General features: G+C 45.5%; 1 protein-coding gene across 4 annotated transcripts in view; it reads right to left on the bottom strand.

Annotated features, from left to right (window-relative positions):
• The window catches only part of fgf13a (fibroblast growth factor 13a), an 863,578-nt gene that overhangs the window by 180,126 nt on the left and 664,064 nt on the right, over nucleotides 1–19,388 (bottom strand). The window lies entirely within an intron of this gene.

Here is a 19,388-nt window from a genome sequence, read left to right as displayed (position 1 = left end):
GGCTATGGCCAATTTCTGGCCCGTAACTCTCAGTTCTCTTTGTGTCCATGGGATTAGAGACGGGGCCTCACTGTGTTTATGGATGTAAAATGAACGCAATGAAACCCAATTTCGGGGGATCCAACGTGCTGCTCCCCCAAGACACCTGAAAAATGCCCAACCCGAAATTGGGACATTTGTCAGGCATCAATTAAGTATGGAAATGAGGGGACCAATCGCATATTTCAGATCCCCTCACAGAAACTGGTCTGTGATGAGCGGGGCAGGAGTCGGATTCTTCGGGGGCCACTGTGACCGAAGGAGAGGCCTCAAGCTAAAGGTAGGTTCGTTTCTTTTAAAACCTTCCTGTACACCCGAGAGTAGAAGGAGCGCTCCCCCGACTCCACACCACTCCTGACAGTCACTGCTGGTCACAATCGGTCCCCCTCTCCCGCCCCCGCTCCACCCGCAGTCCCGCCCCCCCTCCCGCCCCCGCTCCACCCGCAGTCCCGCCCCCTCCCGCTGCCCCATCTCCCTCCCACAGTCCCGCCCCCCTCCCGCTGCCCCGTCTCTCTCCCGCAGTCCCGCCCCCCTCCCGCTGCCTCGTCTCCCTCCCGCAGTCCACCCCATCCCGCAGTCCCGCCCCCCTCCCACCCACCTCCCGCTGCCCCGTCTCCCTCCCACAGTCCTGCCCCCTCCCGCTGCCCTGCCTCCCTCCCACCGTCCCGCCCCCCTCCTGCCGTCCCGCCCCTCCTGCAGTCCCGCTCACCCCGCCTCCCTCCCGCAGTCCTGCCCCCCCAGCAGTCCCGCCCCCTCCCGGCGAGGCACGCGGATCGATATGAGTTTGCTGCAAAAGGGCGAGCTCCTTGCATCTCGCCCCAGATTATTTAAATGAGGAACAATTCCGAGGCCTCGGGCCTCCCAGTACCGTTGCGCGTTGCGGTGATAATCTGTATCATTCCCCTTTAAATTTTAATGGCTGATCACCATAATGCTCAAAACAACTTTATCCTCCTACGTTCTATAGAAATATACATACACTCTACATATATTTAAATATATTTGTCTATCACGTCCCATGGTTCCTATTTTAATTTGAGTTGTTCCACTTTTCCTTCTGGTAAAAGATGCTGGAAAACTGACACAGGAGCAAAATCGTTCTGAGAATGTGGCAACCTCGCCTCAGAGTCAGGAGTTTGTGGGTTCAATCCCCACTCCAGAGACTTGAGCACATAATCTAGGCTGACACTCCCAGTGCAGTACTGAGGGAGTGCTACACTGTCGGAGGGGCAGTACTGAGGGAGCGCCGCGCTGTTGGAGGGGCAGTATTGAGGGAGTGCTACACTGTCAGAGGGGCAGCACTGAGAGAGCGCTACACTGTCAGAGGGGCAGTACTGAGGGAGCGCTGCACTGTCGGAGGGGCAGTACTGAGGGAGCGCTGCACTGTCGGAGGGGCAGTACTGAGGGAGCGCTGCACTGTCGGAGGGGCAGTACTGAGGGAATGCTGCACTGTCAGAGGGGCAGTACTGAGGGAGCGCTACACTGTCAGAGGGGCAGTACTGAGGGAGCGCAGCAGTCGGAGGGGCAGTACTGAGGGAGCGCTGCACTGTTGGAGGGGCAGTACTGAGGGAGAGCTGCACTGTCGGAGAGGCAGTACTGATGGAGCGCTGCACTGTCGGAGGGACAGTACTGATGGAGCGCTGCACTGTCGGAGGGGCAGTACTGATGGAGCGCTGCACTGTCGGAGGGGCAGTACTGAGGGAGCGCTGCACTGTCGGAGGGACAGTACTGATGGAGCGCTGCACTGTCGGAGGGGCAGTACTGCTGGAGCGCTGCACTGTCGGAGGGGCAGTACTGATGGAGCGCTGCACTGTCGGAGGGGCAGTACTGAGGGAGCGCTGCACTGTCGGAGGGACAGTACTGAGGGAGTGCTGCACTGTAGGAGGGTCAGTATTGAGGGAGCGCTGCACTGTCGGAGGGGCAGTACTGATGGAGCGCTGCACTGTCGGAGGGACAGTACTGAGGGAGTGCTGCACTGTAGGAGGGTCAGTATTGAGGGAGCGCTGCACTGTTGGAGGGGTAGTACTGAGGGAGCGCTGCACTGCCGGAGGTGCCGCCTTTTGGATGAGACATTAAATCGAGACCCTGTCTGCTCTCTCACGGCGACTATTTCAAAAAGAGCGGGGGAGTTTTCCCCGGTGTCCTGGGGCCCATATTTATCCCTCAACCAACATCACTAAAACAGATTATCTGGCCATTATCACATTGTTGTTTGTGGGAGCTTTCTGTGTGCAAATTGGCTGCCGCGTTTCCCACATTACAACAGTGACTGCACTTCTGCAAAGCACTTTGGGACATTCTGAGGTTGTGAAAGGTGCTATAGAAATGCAAGTCTCTCTTTACAACTCTCAGTAATGGGGTTTGATTTGATGCAATCTGTTCACCACTTCACAGTGTTGTTTGAAGCAAGCTGACCTAAATTGGGCTTCCTACACAACATGAATCAGTTGTGTGTGTTATCACTTTCCGTGGTCCAAGGAAAATATAAAACTCCACCTATGTCCACAATGCAGGAGCTACAATATATCTGCAAAAATACGACTTGTGCTTTTGACAATATTTAACAAAATTTTGTATCCTAATCTTTCTGCCTTGCACTGCTCTCCAGTACAGGTTAGAACATTACATCGGTGACTACACTTCAAAATACTTCATTGGCCGTAAAGCGCTTTGGGACATCTTGAAGTTGTGCAATGTGCTGCAGGAATGCAAGTCTTTCTTTATTTAATCAAGACAGTTCTGGTCCCCACATTACAGGAAGGATGTGATTGCACTAGAGAGGGTGCAGAGGAGATTTACCAGGATGTTGCCTGGGCTGGAGAATTTTAGCTATGAGGAAAGATTGGACAGGCTGAGGGTTGTTTTCTTTGGAACAGAGGAGGCTGAGGGGAGATTTAATTGAGGTGTATAAAATGATGAGGGGCCGAGATCGAGTGGATAGGAAGGAACTATTTCCCTTAGCAGAGGGGTCGATAACCAGGGGGCAGAGATTTAAAGTAATTGGTAGAAGGATTAGAGGGGAGTTGAGGAGAACTTTTTTTTACCCAGAGGGTGGTGAGGGTCTGGAACTCACTGCCTGAAAGGGTGGTAGAGGCAGAAACCCTCATCACATTTAAAAAGTACTTGGATATACACTTGAAGGGCCGTAACCTACAGGGCTACGGAACAAGAGCTGGAAAGTGGGATTAGGCTGGATAGCTCTTTGTCGGCCGGCACACGATGGGCCAAATGGCCTCCTTCTATGCCGTAAATTTCTAAGATGCTCTGATTCTATGACGTGCCAGAGCTTCAATTCAAGCAGCAGAAGTTATCAAATATCAATGGTTTTTTCTGGTAGCCCTGTCTTGTTCAGTCGCCGGACTGCCAGCTTAAAGCTACACAGGGGCAGGATGCCAAATCCACCCTTCATCTGATGAATTGCCCATTTACTCCAAATGCGAGTGACACAGTTGTCTAGTGCTTTAATGACTTGCTAACTAGCATCATCCAGCAGAGAGACCCTCACTTCAGTGCCTCAGTGAAACGCACTGCCATACGGTGGGGGCATTTGCCGCTCACTTGTCAACACATTGACTAGACCGATTCATGCTTGGCATCATCTAGTCAGGACTTGATTTGACCGAATCTTCTCTTCTGCCATTTTCAACCGTGGCGGAGTGCAGCACTATCGGACTTGACTCTTCACCTGCTCCTTAATTTGAAGCATCGGATAAATTGGGGCCCTTGTTCCACAACTAGCTTCATTCTTACTTTAATACAGATCCGCTGGTCAGCGGAACAGCAAATGTCATCACTCACTCCTGGCTTGAATCTTTGGGAGCGCCTCAGAATATTTGCTGAAGATCTGCGTAAGACTGGTCTTAAATGGAGGAACGCTTTAATCTAGAAACTAGATCCAGAAAGAGAATTCCCTTTTGTACACCTCTTATTAGGAAAACAGATCCCCCTCAAAGCAACTAGGGTATTTGCTTTGGAACTGCGTATGTCCCATCTTTCGTTTGTTTACTTGTCCCATTACCATCCCCTTTTGCCTCGCACCATCCCTTTTATCACTTAATCACTCCTGCCATCCACCCTATCGCAGACTTCCCCCTTTGCTCTCCTCCCCTCCCCCACCACCCCTTTACCCTGGCTCTGTACTTCCTTATAAAATGTTAAATCATAGAATCATAGAAATTTACAGCACAGAAGGAGGCCATTCTGCCCATCGTGTCTGTGCCGGCCAAAAGTGAAATCCAGCCTAATCGCACTTTCCAGCTCTTGGTCCGTAGCCCTGCAGGTTACGGCACTTCAAGTGCATTTCCAAGTACTTTGTAAATGTGATGAGGGTTTCTGCCTCTACCACCCTTTCAGGCAGTGAGTTCCAGACCCCCACCACCCTCTGGGTGAAACAGTTCTCCTCAACTCCCCTCTAATCCTTCGACCAATTAATGTAAATCTATGCCCCCTGGTTATTGACCTCTCTGCTAAGGGAAATAGGTCCTTCCTCTATCTAGGCCCCTCATAATTTTATATTAAATCTCTAACATCTTCCAGTTCCGGCAAAGGGTCACAGACCTGAAACGTTAACTCTGTTTCTGTCTCCACAGATATTGCCTGACCTGCTGAGTGTTTCCGGCACTTTCCGTTTTTAAGTCAGAATCTGTGGTCTGTGCACACAAAATCCATCTCCTCCCAAAACTCCTCCGTACTCTTCCTCGCTGTCTTCACTCCAGTGAGAACTAGTTCAGTCTTTGTGCAAACATTCTGAGAATTAACCTCAATACACAGCACAACAGAACCTGTTCTGCAAAGAACTAGCATTTAAAAAAACAGCCAGTCCAAATGAAATGCTCAGTTCAGTATCTCACAAATTCAGAAACCTTTTGTAGAAAGGTCCAAACTGTTTGGAGTGGTGCTTTGACCCCCACAGGTCAACTATGATGCAATGTTCCATAAATCTACAATCGATAACCGGGCCTCTCCAATGGGGCCTGGGTTTCTACGGGCTGTGGCTCAGTGGGCAGCACGCTCGCCTCTGGTCAGAGGGTCGTAAGTTCAAGCCCCACTCCAGAGACTTGAGCACATAATCCATGCTGAGAGTCTAATGCAGTACTGAGGGAGTGCTGCACTGTCGGAGGGGCCATCTATCGGATGGGACGTTAAACCGAGGCCCCGTCTGTCCTCTCCGGTGGATGTAAAAATCACACAACACTATTTCGAAGAAGGGCAGGGGAGTTCTCCCCGGTGTCCTGGGGCCAATATTTATCCCTCAATCAACATCACTAAAACAGATTATCTGGTCATTATCACATTGCTGTTTGTGGGAGCTTGCTGTGCACAGATTGGCTGCCGCGTTTCCTACATTACAACAGTGACTCCATTTCAAAGGGTACTTAATTGGCTGTGAAGCGATTTTGGGATGCCCTGAGGTCATGAAAAGTGCTAAAATAATACAAGTCTTTTCCTTAACAGGGTGTGACTAGGGAGAAATGAAGCTTGGATTTCAAATGCTCTTTCATCCCATATTTTATTGCCATGATTATTATGGTGTTTTTTTTAAAGATCAGTTTTTGCCACCCCATCAATCAAGTTCCCAGATAAGAAGATTCCCAGGTGACTGTATTCAGCAGTTTATACACAGCATTCAATTCTGGGAAAGCAAAGATTGATTTTTATTAAAGAAAATAACTGGGCTAAAAGGGCAAAGGTTAGTTCATTCTTTTCTGGCTGCTCCATGACTCATCAATTTTAACAAGGAACTGTTTCCAATTTTTTTTCTCTATTCTAACCCAACTCCACAACCCCTAATTACGAACATACGAACATACGAATTAGGAGCAGGAGTCGGCCACTCGGCCCCTCGAGCCTGCTCCGCCATTCAATAAGACCATGGCTGATCCGATTACTCCACATTCCCGCCTACCCCCGATAACCTTTCACCCCCTTGCTTACCAAGAATCTATCTACCTCTGCCTTAAAAATATTCAAAGACTCCGCTTCCACCGCCCTCTGAGGAAGAGAGTTCCAAAGACTCACGACCCTCTGTGAGAAAAAATTTCTCCTCATCTCTGTCTTAAATGGGTGACCCCTTACTTTTAAACAGTGACCCCTAGTTCTAGATTCTCCCACAAGAGGAAACATCCTCTCCACATCCACCCTGTCCAGACCCCTCAGGATCTTATGGCCCAGTAATTCCGGTCCCAACACGTGAGTATGGACGGGGTACTCACGCGTGGGCCCGTTGGAAGTGCCGGATTTCAGTATGCACAGTGCATGCGTGGGAACCTGGCATTTCCTCCAAGGGGTTCAGAGGTCCAACGTGTGCGTGCAGGACTCTGCGCGCACACGCTGAACTTCCTTTTTGACAGGTTTGCCCGTGTGTAAGGGCCTGAACTTTTTAGAAATGTAAAAAGGAGACGTAAGGACTTGATTCTTTAAGGTAAGTGGTCTATTATTTAAAATTATAACATTTTTTCCACAGCTTTATTGTTTTTAAGGACTTTACAGTAAGGTAAGTGTATTTTTAGACCCGATTTAAAAAAAAAATTTTTTTAATTTGAATAATTGTTTAAAATATTTTTTAAAAGTTATTTATAGTTCATTTAATTAGTGGGATGTTTTTTAAAATTTTATTTAAAGTTTAAGTAGTGTTTTGGGCGCCCGTAGTTTTCATGAGTTTGACAGTTCTTACTATCAAACTCACGATTGAAGTTTTCCCTCCCCTGATTGGCTGCCCAGTGCTCACCTGATCCCAGCCGGCACATCGAACTAACTACGCCGCTGGATCAGGCAAGCACATCGCGCCGACAGCTGAACCGGGCCAGTGACAGGAATTCCAAGCAGGCCCAGGCTTCAGCTGTCGGCGCGCCGGGTAAGTGCACATCGGGGGCTTGCACGCGCGGCAAGCCCCCGAACCTAATTTCTGGGCCATTATGTTTCAATCAAGTCATCTCTTATTCTTCTACACTCCAGCGGATACAAGCCTAGCCTGTCCAACCTTTCCTCATAAGACAACCCGTCCATTCCAGGTATTAGTCTAGGAAACCTTCTCTGAACTGCTTCCAACGCATTTACATCCTTCCTTAAATAAGGAGACCAATACTGTACACAGTGCTCCAGATGTGGTCTCACCAATGCCCTGTAGAACTGAAGTATAACCTCCCTACTTTTGTATTCAATTTCCCTCGCAATAAACAATAACATTCTATTAGCTTTCCTAATTACTTGCTGTACCTGCATAGTAACCTTTTGTGATTCATGCACTAGGACACCCAGATCCCTCTGCATCTCAGAGCTCTGCAATCTCTCACCATTTAGATAATATGCTTCTTTTTTATTCTTCCTGCCAAAATTGACAACTTCACATTTTCCCACATTATACTCCATTTGCCAGATCTTTGCCCACTCACTTAACTTATCTATATCCTTTTGTAGCCTCCATATGTCCTCTTCACAATTCACTTTCCTACCTATCTTTGTGTCATCAGCAAATTTAGCAACCATACCTTCAGTCCCTTCATCCAAGTCATTTATATAAATTGTAAAAAGTTGAGGCCCCAGCACTGATCCCTGTGGCACACCACTCGTTACATTTTGCCAATCAGAAAATGACCCAATTATGCCTACTCTCTGTTTCCTGTGTAAGATTCGAAATTTTCAGCAATAATCACGCAAGAAAACAGGATAAAATAAGACAGTTTATTGACCAAAGTAAGCTTGCACAGAAAAACCTTTGATAAAAGGGCATACAAAATGGCCGCCGGGCCTCGTGATCAGTTTCTGGACCATTTGATTTCTGTTACTGCAAGCCAGACAGGCTTGTGGATTGAAAACAGTAAGCCCGCGAAAGCCAGTATCGGGAAACCGAAACTCAGGGAAACAGCATACATATTCAATGGATTCTAAGTACAGGACGGTTTCAGGCAAACAGGATGGGGCCCATCAAGATATGGGCGGACAATGCATGAACACTTATACCCATTTAATGTACAAAGGAGAAACCGTTTAACAGCCATCAAGGGAAATCTCCAGACCGATCAATATGCGAACCGAGTCACGGTGACAATGTAAAAGACATTAAGGGACATTATCGGCCAGGAAGGCCAGTTGAGTTATCACCGGCTCCCGTTACAAGACAAAGCGCCCCTGCAGAGATTTCTGCCCGCCAAAATTAATACAAAGACAGGACTATGATTTGGCGGGAGATAAGACTGTCCCAAAAGGGTATAACTATGGATTGAAAGTCCATCAAAAAAAACGGTTACGGTTACACAGATCCAGGATCAAGTTCACATTTCACTTCTTCGGAATTCGACCAAGACATTTCTTCTTTTCGAGGACGCTTCGGACGGACTTTTCAGTGCAAGGCAGCACTTCGATTTCGGGACACGATCGGTGTTCAGCCAGACAAGGCTCGGCCACGACGGGAAGACGACGAGGGTGGCCCGGGTGCTGTTGTCGGGAGATCATCGACGACCCAGGCCGAAGGAGAAGACACCCTCGGGAAAAACCGACGATCCAGGTCGGATAAAAAGGACATTCCGAGCCTAGCCAGGCAAGGCCTCGACACGTGCATCCATTTCTTCAATATCACATTGGTGGCAGGGACTGCTCCATGAACCCAAATCGAAACTAGTGGATCTCAACCTTGACGAGCGCTCATCGAGGCTGTGTCTACCCCGCCGCCTCGAGAGAGAGAGAGAGAGAGAGAGAATATCGACTGCGCCAGAAGTTTCCAGATCCACGTGACGACGGAAAGCTGTGCTAAAAGATTGCGAACCCCTTTTTGCTATTCTGATAGTGGTGAGCATGATCCCAAGTTCCTCAAATCGAAACTTAGTTTAGGTATTTAGGGGAGGGAGTAAGGTTAAATCGTAATGTGTTTCCCCTTTTACGACGTGCCGTGTGTTCCCCATTTCCATAGAGTCAAGTTCATAAATTTGTGCATGATTGTAGTTACTTTAATCTGTGCCTATGACATGTATTTTGTAATGCTTCAAACTGTTTAAAAATAAAAGCATCCATTTCATGCTATTCAACCTGGTCTATTGAGTCCTTTCTCTGCACTACAGTTCTCTGCATCTAAGTCCAAGGTCTAGAACCGTAGGGGGAAATGGGTCGAACCACTCAAGGGTAATTATTGCACAAAGCCTGGCAGGAGACCAGAACGAGCAAGAGAAACCCCCTACACCTGTTAGCTAGCCAATCTTCTATCCATGCCAATATGTTACCCCCTACACCATGAGCTTTTATTTTCTGCAATAAACTTTGATGTGGAACCTTATCAAATGCCTTCTGGAAATCTCAGTACAGTACATCCACTGGTTCCCCTTTATTCACAGCACATGTTACTTCCTCAAAGAACTCCAATAAATTGGTTAAACATGATTTCCCTTTCACAAAACCATGTTGACTGCCTGATTACTTTGAACTTTTCTAAGTGACCTGCTCTAACGTCTTTAATAATAGCTTCTAACAACTTCCCTATGACAAATGTTAAGCTAACTAGCCTGTACTTTCCTGCTTTCTGTCTCCCTCCATTTTTGAATAAAGGAGTTACATTCACTATTTTCCAATCTAATGGAACCTTCCCCAAATCTAGGGAATTTTGGAAAATTAAAACCAATGCATCAACTATCTCACTAGCCACTTCTTTTAAGACCCTAGGATGAAGTCCTTCAGGACCCGGGGACTTGTCAGCCCGCAGCTCCAACAATTTGCTCAGTACAACTTCCCTGGTGATTATAATTTTCTTGAGTTCCTCCTTCGCTTCCATTTTCTGATTTACAGCTATTTCTGGGATGTTACTTGTATCCTCTATAGTGAAGACTGATGCAAAATACCTGTTCAATTCAACTGCCATCTCCTTATTTTCCATTATTAATTCCCCAGACTCACTTTTTATAGGGCCAACGCTCACTTTGTTAACACTTTTCTTTTTAAAATATCTATAGAAACTCTTATAATATGATATAATTGGGATTACAGAGACATGGCTCCAGGATGACCAAGTCTGGGAATTCAACATCCAGTGGTATTCAATATTCAGGAAAGATAGGCAAAAAGGAAAAGGAGGTGGGGTAGCATTGCTGGTTAAAGAGGAGATAACACAATAGTAAGGAAGGATATCAGCTCTGATGATGTGGAATCTGTATGGGTAGAGCTGAGAAATACCAAGGGCCAGAAAATATTAGTGGGAGTTGTATACAGACCCCCAAACAATAAGGCTAAGGTTGGGGATGGCATTACACGGGAAATTAGAGATGCGTGCAATAAGGGCACTGTAGTTATCATGGGTGACTTTAATCTACATATAGATTGGGCTAACCAAATTAGTAAAAACACTGCGGAGGAGGAATTCCTAGAGTGTATACGGGATGGTTTCAAGGACCAATATGTCGAGGAACCAACTAGAGATCAGGCCATCTTAGACTGGGTATTATGTAATGAGAAAGGATTAATTAGCAATCTTGTTGTGCGAGGCCCCTTGGGGAGGAGTGATCATAATATGTTAGAATTCTTCATTAAAATGGAGAGTGAAGTAGTTAGAAACATAGAAACATAGAAGATAGGAGCAGGAGTAGGCCATTCGGCCCCTCGAGCCTGCTCCGCCATTCAACGAGATCATGGCTGATCATCCAAACTCAGTACCCCGTTCCTGCATTCTCCCCATATCCCTTGATCCCTTTAGCCTTAAGAAATATATCCAACTCCTTCTTGAATATATTTAATGAATTGGCCTCCACTGCCTTCTGTGGTAGACAATTCCACAGGTTCACCACTCTCTGGGTGAAGAAATTCCTCCTCATCTCAGTCCTAAATGGCTTACCCCTTATCCTTAGACTATGACCTCTAGTTCTGGACTCCCCGGCCATCGGGAACATCCTTCCTGCATCTAGTCTGTCCAGGCCTGACAGAATTTTATAGGTTTCATTGAGATCCCCTCTGAATCTTCTGAACTCCAGTGAGTACAAGCCCAATCGACCCAATCTCTCCTCGTACGTCATTCCTGCCATCCCAGGTATTAGCCTGGTGAATCTTCGCTGCACTCCTTCCATGGCAAGAACGTCCTTCCTCTGATAAGGCGACCAAAACTGCACACAATACTCAAGGTGCAGTCTCACCAAGGCCCTGTACAACTGCAGCAAGACATCCTTGTTCCTGTACTCGAACCCTCTTGCTAGGAAGGCCAACATACCATTTGCCTCCTTAACCGCCTGCTGCACCTGCATGCATACCTTAAGCGACTGGTGCACAAGAACACCCAGGTCTCTTTGCACTTCCCCTTCTCCCAATCTATTGCCATTCAAATAATAATCTGCCTTCCTGTTTTTGCCACCAAAGTGGATAACCTCACATTTATCCACATTAGAGTGCATTTGCCATGTTTCTGCCCAATCACCCAACCTGCCCAAATCATACTGGAGTTTCACAACATCCGCCTCACAGCATACCCTCCCACCCACTACATCTAATTCCCTCGTCCAGATCATTAATATATATTGTGAACAGCTGGGGTCCTAGGACCGATCCTTGCAGTACCCCACTAGTCACTGCCTGCCACTCGGAAAATGACCCGTTTATTCCAACTCTTTGCTTTCTATCTGCCAACCAGTTCTCTATCCAAGTCAATACCTTGCCCCCAATCCCATGTGCCTTAATTTTACACGCTAATCTCTTATGCGGCTCAGAGACTAGGGTCCTGAATTTAAATAATGGAAACTACGATGGTATGAGGCACGAGTTGGCTAGGATGGATTGAGGAACGTTACGTAAAGGGTTGACAGTGGATAGGCAAAGGCAAACATTTAAAGATCGCATGGATGAACTACAGAATTTATTCATTCCTGTTTGGCATAAAAATAAAACAAAAAAGGTGACTCAACCGTGGCTAACAAGGGAAATTAGGGATAGCATAAGATCCAAGGAGAGGACATATAATTTGGCCAGAAAAAGCAGCAAACCTGAGGATTCGGAGCAGTTTAGGATTCAGCAAAGGAGGACAAAGGGATTAATTAAGAGGGGGGAAATAGGTTTTGAGAGTAAGCTTTCAGGGAACATAAAAACTGATTGTAAAAGCTTGTATAGATATGTGAAAAGAAAAAGATTGGTGAAGGCAAGCGTAGGTCCCTTGCAGTCAGAATCAGGGGAATTTATAATGGGGGACAAAGAAATGGCCGATCAATTAAAGACATACTTTGGTTCCGTCTTCACAAAGGAGGACACAAATAACCTCGCAGAGATGTCGGGGAACATAGGGTCTAATGAGGGAGGAATTGAATGAAATCAGTATTTGTAGGGAAATGGTGTTAGGAAAATTGACGGGATTGAAGGCCGATAAATCCCCAGGGCCTGATAATCTGCATCCTAGGTTACTTAAGGAAGTGGCCCTAGAAATAGTAGATGCATTGCTGGTCATCTTCCAAAATTCTATAGACTCTGGAACAGTTCCCATGGATTGGAGGATAGCTAATGTAACCCCACTATTTAAAAAAGGTGGTAGAGAGAAAACGGGGAATTATAGACTGGTAAGTCTGACATTGGTAGTGGGGAAAATGTTAGAGTCCATTATAAAAGATGTAATAGCAGAGCACTTGGAAAACAGTGACAGGATCAGACAAAGTCAACATGGATTTACAAAAGTTAAATCATGCTTGACTAATCTACTGGAATTTTTTTGAGGATGTAACTGGTAGAATAGATAAGGGAGAACCAGTGGATGTGGTGTATTTGGACTTTCAGAAGGCTTTCAATAAGGTCCCGCATAAGAGATTAGCGTGTAAAGTTAAGGCACACGGGATTGCGGGTAAGGTACTGTCTTGGATAGAGAACTGGTTGGCAGACAGGAAGCAACGAGGTGGAATAAACGGGTCTTTTTTCAAGTGGCAGGCAGTGACTAGTGGGGTACCGCAGGGATCGGTGCTAGGACCCCAGCTATTCATATTGGCCCAGAAATTCGGGTCTCTACGGGTGAGTACGCACGGGATACTCACCCGTAGGCCCAATGGAAGTGCCGGTTTCCTGCATGCACTGTGCATGCGCGGGAAACCGGCACTTCCGCTCCCCTGAAAGAAAGGGTTCAGAAGTCAAACGCGTATGCCGGAGAGGCTGCGCGTGCGCATCGAACTTACTGTTTTTTTGCAGGTTTTCCCGGGAGGGTAAGTCTCCAGAAGTTACACATATGAAAAGCAATCGCAAGGCCTGCTTTTTACAAGGTAAGTGGTAAATTAATTAAAATTAAAACATTTTTTCAACAGGTTTATTATTTTTAAATACTTTAAAGAAAGCTAAGTTTATTTTTAGCCCCGTTAGAAAATAAAATTATTTTTTTCAAAAATTTTAATTATTGTTTAAAATAGTTATTTCATGTAATTTTTAGTTTATTTAAAAAATGTGATTTATAAAAAAATGTATTTGAAGATTTAGTGACGTTTTGGGGATTGTAGTATTTATAAGTTTGACAGCCCTGCCTGTCAAACATATGAATGAAGCATTCCCTGCTCCGATTGGCTCTCCATTGCCCAAGTGATCCCAGGGTACGCATCGAACTAACTGCGCCCCTGGGATACACAAGCACTGCGTGCCAGCAGTTGGAGCAGGCCCAGGATCGGAATTCCACGGGGGCCCACAGCTCAACGGCCAGCGCGCAAGGTAAGTGCAGGTCGGGGGCTTACACCCGCGGGATGCCCTCAACCCGAATTTCTGGGCCAATATATATAAATGATCTAGACGAGGGAACTAGATGTAATATCGCCAAGTTTGCAGATGACACAAAGCTGGGTGGGCGTGTGTGCAGTGAGGAGGATGCAGAGAAACTCCAGTATGATTTGGACAGGTTGGGTGATTGGGCAGATGCATGGCAGATGCAGTATAATGTGGATAAATGCGAGGTTATCCACTTTGGTGGCAAAAACAGGAAGACAGATTATTATCTGAATGGCAATAGATTTGGAAAAAGGGAAGTGCAACGAGACCTGGGTGTCCTTGTGCACCAGTCGCTGAAGGTAAGCATGCAGGTGCAGCAGGCGGTTAAGAAGGTAAATGGTATGTTGGCTTTCGTAGCGAGAGGGTTCGAGTACAGGAGCAAGGATGTCTTGCTGCAGTTGTACAGGGCCTTGGTGAGACCACACCTTGAGTATTGTGTGCAGTTTTGGTCACCTTACCTGTGGAAGGATGTTCTTACCATGGAGAGAGTGCAGCGAAGATTCACCAGACTGATACCTGGGATGGCAGGAATGACGTATGAGGAGACATTGGGTCGATTAGGCTTATATTCACTAGAGTTTAGAAGAATGAGAGGGGATCTCATTGAAACTTATAAAATTCTAACAGGACTAGACAGACTAGATGCAGGAAGGATGTTCCCGATGGCGGGGGAGTCCAGAACCAGGGGTCACAGTCTAAGGATAAGGGGTAAGCCATTTAGGACAGAGATGAGGAGGAATTTCTTCACCCAGAGAGTGGTGAACCTGTGGAATTCTCTACCACAGAAGGCAGTTGAGGCCAATTCATTAAATATATTCAAGAAGGAGTTAGATATATTTCTTTAGGCTAAGGGGATCAAGCGATATGGGGAGAAAGCAGGGACAGGGTGCTGAATTTGGATGATCAGCCATGATCTCATTTAATAGCGGAACAGGCTCGAGGGTCCGAATGGCCTACTCCTGCTCCTATCTTCTATGTTTCTATGTTTATATTTCTAGCTAGCTTTCTCTCGTACTCTAATTTTTCTCTCCTTATTAATCTTTTAGTCATTCTTTGCTGTTTTTTATATTCTGTCCAACCTTCTGACCTGTCACCCATCTTTGCGCAATTATATGCTTTTTCTTTAAGTTTAATACTATTTTTAACTTTTTTAGTTAACCACAGATGGTGGGTCCTCCCCTTGGAATTTTTCTTTCTTGTTGGAATGTATATATTCTGTGTATTTTGAAATAGCCCCTTAAATGTCTGCCACTGCAAATCTATTGACCTGTCCCTGAACCTAATTTGCCCGTTCACTTTAGCTAGCTCTGCTTTCATGCCCTCGCAATTGCCCTTATTTAAGTTAAGTAAATTAATTACAACACGTTGCCTCTAGATTACCCCATGGGAATTGCTCATACTAACACCAGCATTATTGAACCAATCTGCATAAAATTTGCAAAAACTTATAAAAGTATGTTGGCCTTTATCACAAAATGATTTGATTATAAGAGTAAAGACGTCTTACTGCAATTATATAGGGCCCTGGTGAGACCACACCTGGAGTATTGTGTACAGTTTTGGTTTCCTTACCTAAGGAAGGATATACTTTCCATAGAGGGAGTGCAACGAAGGTTCACCAGACTGGTTCCTGGGATGGAGGGATTGTCCTATGAGGAGAGATTGAGGAGACTAGGCCGATATTCTCCAGAGTTTAGAAGAATGAGAGGTCACCTCATTGAAACATACAAAATTCTTTCGGGGTTTAACAGGGTAGATGCAGGGATGATGTTTCCCTTGACTGAAGAGTCTAGAACCAGGGGTCACAGTCTCAGAATATGGTGTTGGCCATTTAGGACTGAGATGTGGAGACATTTCTTCACTCAGAGGGTGGTGAATCTTTGGAATTCTCTACCCCAGAGGGCTGTGGAGGTTCAGTCATTGAGTATATTCAAGACAGAGATTGATAGATTTTTGGATATTAATGGAATCAAGGTATATGTGGATCGGGCGGGAAAGTGGAGTTGAGGTCGAAGATCAGCCATGATCTTATTGAATGGTGAAGCAGGCTCGAGGGGCCGAATGGCCGACTCCTGCTCCTAATTCTTATGTTCTTATGTTAAAAGTATACACCAATGAGTTTGTGCATCAGTGAAACCAGATCACTGTACTATGTCGACATTAGCTACCAGGGGACATATACAGTGTTACACACACTGGGGGATGGAAGTAAACCTAGAAAAATGGCAAAAACTGACCAACAGCATGAAAAAAAATTGACAACCTGGAAATGACCCTGAAAATATGCCCATGACGTGCAAAAACAAGTAATGACACTGAAAGTGCAGTGAGACATAGGCTTGTTTTTTAAACTGTAGATACATTCAACACCGTATTGGAGAAACTAACCCAGAACTACATGAAAGCTTGAGAAAAGCACAAGTATTGAAGGGACAAGATTTAATTTTTAATGGGGTCTGGGAGAAATTTTAGTTTTTGATCCATTATTTGCTGCATTTTACACCATTTTGAAGTCTAATATGAACGTGGCCATTGATTAATTTCAATCTGTAAAGCAAAGGGACTTTTTATTGAAGTCTCTATTTGCCTTTTGGGAATGAATTATTTTATAAATCTTTCTCTCTCCCAGGAGCAGTAGGGAGAAAAAAATATATATTTTTGTGTGAAAAGAAGTCGCCTACAAGCAATGTTCCCAGTAATTTATTTTTTCCGTGTGCGGCCCATTCAAATCTTCATGCATGTACGGTTATTCCCATTGAAATGCCGGTGAACATTGCCTACGGGGGATTTGAACCACGTCTTATTGACTTCGGGATCAGTCCCGTGTCCTATCTGACTTCACAGGGTTTATTTAAAATAAAAGGTTTAAAAACTCATTAACTATATATATATGCTTATATGCCCAGCTATATATGTATACAAAAAATATTTATAGAATTATTCTGTGTTTTCTTTCCAAAAATATCCTCTCTGAGTTGAAGTTTCTTTCTATCTCGCTGCAGCCTTCTGAGAATGACTGGTTGCCATGTTACCACACTGATTCAATCATAAATCTTGTTCCTCCCCGTGTTCTTCTAGTCTCCTTTCTTAAAGCTCTGATTATCCTTGCCCTGGTTGATCGGTTATCCTCACTCTGCCCAAACACCAAGCACCGACTGCGCATTGTTTCCGAGAGGAATCCTCCTCCTCCCTCCTCTGTTCTTCAGTTCTATCTGAGTGTGTTCCAAGCTCACTCGAGGCACCCTCTCTGATAACCACTGAAAACCACTCCGCTGCTTTCTCCTGATATTACAGATTTTTCACAGAGTCATACGGCACAGAAGAAGGCCATTCGGCCAATCGTGCCTGTGCCGGCTCTTTGAAATTAGTCCCACTCCCTCCTGCTCTTTCCCCAGAGCCCCGCAAATGTTTCCTTTTCAAGTATTGATCCAATTCCCTTTTGAAAGTTACTATTGAATCTGCTTCCACCGCTCTTTCAGGCAGCGCATTCCAGATCACAACAACTCGCTGCGGAAAAAAAATTCTCCTCCTCTCCCCTCTGGTTCTTTTGCCAATTATCTTAAATCTGTGTCCCCTGGTTACCGACCCTCCTGCCACTGGAAACAGTTTCTCACTATCTACTCTATCAAAACCCCTCGTGATTTTGAACACCTCTATTAAATCTCTCCTTAAACTTCGCTGCTCTAAGGAGAACAACCCCAGCTTCTCCAGTCTCTCCACATAACTGAAGTCCCTCATCCCTGGCGCCATTCTACAAACATAGAAACATAGAAGATAGGAGCAGGAGTAGGCCATTCGGCCCCTCGAGCCTGCTCCACCATTTAATGAGATCACGGCTGATCATCCAAACTCAGTACCCTGTCCCTGCTTTCACCCCATATCCCTTGATCCCTTTAGCCTTAAGAAATGTATCTAACTCCTTCTTGAATGGCCCAGAAATTCGGGTCTCCACGGGTGAGTACGCACGGGGTACTCACCCGTAGGCCCAATGGAAGTGCCGGTTTCCTGCATGCACTGCGCATGTGCAGGAAACCAGCACTTCTGTTCCTCTGAACGAAGGGGTTCAGAGGTCGAACGCGTGCACGGGAGAGGCTGCGTGTGCGCATCGAACTTCATTTTTTTTTTACAGGTTTTCCCGGGAACGTAAGTCTGCAGAATTTAGAAATGTAAAAAGCAGGCGTAAGGCCGGCTTTTTACAAGGTAAGTGGTGAATTAATTAAAATTAAAACATTTTTTCCACAGGTTTATTATTTTTAAATACTTTAAAGCAAGTTAAGTTTATTTTTAGTCCCGTTAGAATATAAAATTATTTTTTTCAAAAATTTAAATTATTGTTTAAAATAGTTATTTCATGAAATTTATAGTTTATTTAAAAAATGTGATGTTTTTTTAAAATTTATTTGAAGATTTAGTGCTATTTTGGGGCCGTAGTATTTATACGTCTTGACAGAACTTCCTGTCAGACTTATGAATGGAGCATTCATGGCCCACGTGATCCCAAGGGACACTTCGAACTAACAGCGCCCCTGGGATACGCAAGCACTGCGCGCCGGCAGCTGGACCAGGCCCCGGATCGGAATCCCATGGGGGCCCACAGCCCAACGGCCGGCACGCAAGGTAAGTGCAGGTCGGGGGCTTGCACCCGCGGGAAGCCCCCGACCCGAATTTCTGGGCCAATACATTTAATGAATTGGCCTCAACTGCCTTCTGTGGTAGAGAATTCCACAGGTTCACCACTCTCTGGGTGAAGAAATTCCTCCTCATCTCTGTCCTAAATGGCTTACCCCTTATCTTTAGACTGTGACCCCTGGTTCTGGACTCCCCCTCCATCGGAAACATCCTTCCTGCATCTAGTCTGTCTAGTCCTGTTAGAATTTTATAAGTTTCAATGAGATCCCCTCTCATTCTTCTAAACTTCAGCGAGTATAATCCCAATCGACCCAATCTCTCCTCATACGTCATTCCTGCCATTCCAGGTTTCAGGCTGATGAATCTTCGCTGCACTCCCTCCATGGCAAGAACATCCTTCCTCAGATAAGGCGACCAAAACTGCACACAACACTCAAGGTGTGGTCTCACAAAGCTCCTCTGCACCCTCTCCAAGGCCTTTATCCTTGTATATTTTTCTTTTCAAATACTTATCCAATTCACCTTGCAGTGATGCTACATTCTCTGTATCAAACGTCACTCATGTTTCTCATAATTCATTTGTTGTACCCTTTGCTTAGCGCTAATTTCCTTCATATAATGCATTGTCCACAAGTGCACACAATATTCCAACTGTGGCCTAACATGGGCGAATGTGTTAATTCCACTCTCCCTGGATAAACTTTATCTATGTTTTTTGAGACTGTCTTTCCCTTTAAAGTCGAATTGGTGGAATGGATTGTTCGAAGACTGCTTGTTCTGGAAAATGCTTCTTAATCCATCCCAACTAATTGCAGTTACAGTCCTAAATGGAATGAGATGGCCAGACTCCATCAATCTTCTGGGCATGTGTCCACATTTCCAAATCAACCTCACTTAAACACTAACTGGCAGTAAATTAGTGATGGGGTCTCCTGTCGAGTTGAGGGATGAGTCTCGGTTGTTGTGGGTGCCCTGAAGGAAAAAGATCCCAATCCTGGACACGCACACTTGGCCGCACATTTTCAGTGATGGAG

The sequence above is a fragment of the Somniosus microcephalus genome, chromosome 1 (genome assembly GCF_052327205.1).
Source record: "Somniosus microcephalus isolate GS21.2 chromosome 1, FLI_Smic_1.0, whole genome shotgun sequence".
Classification (NCBI taxonomy): Eukaryota; Metazoa; Chordata; class Chondrichthyes; order Squaliformes; family Somniosidae; genus Somniosus; species Somniosus microcephalus.
Note: the sequence above shows the minus strand (reverse complement) of the source record. Positions and strands in the feature narration are given on the sequence as shown.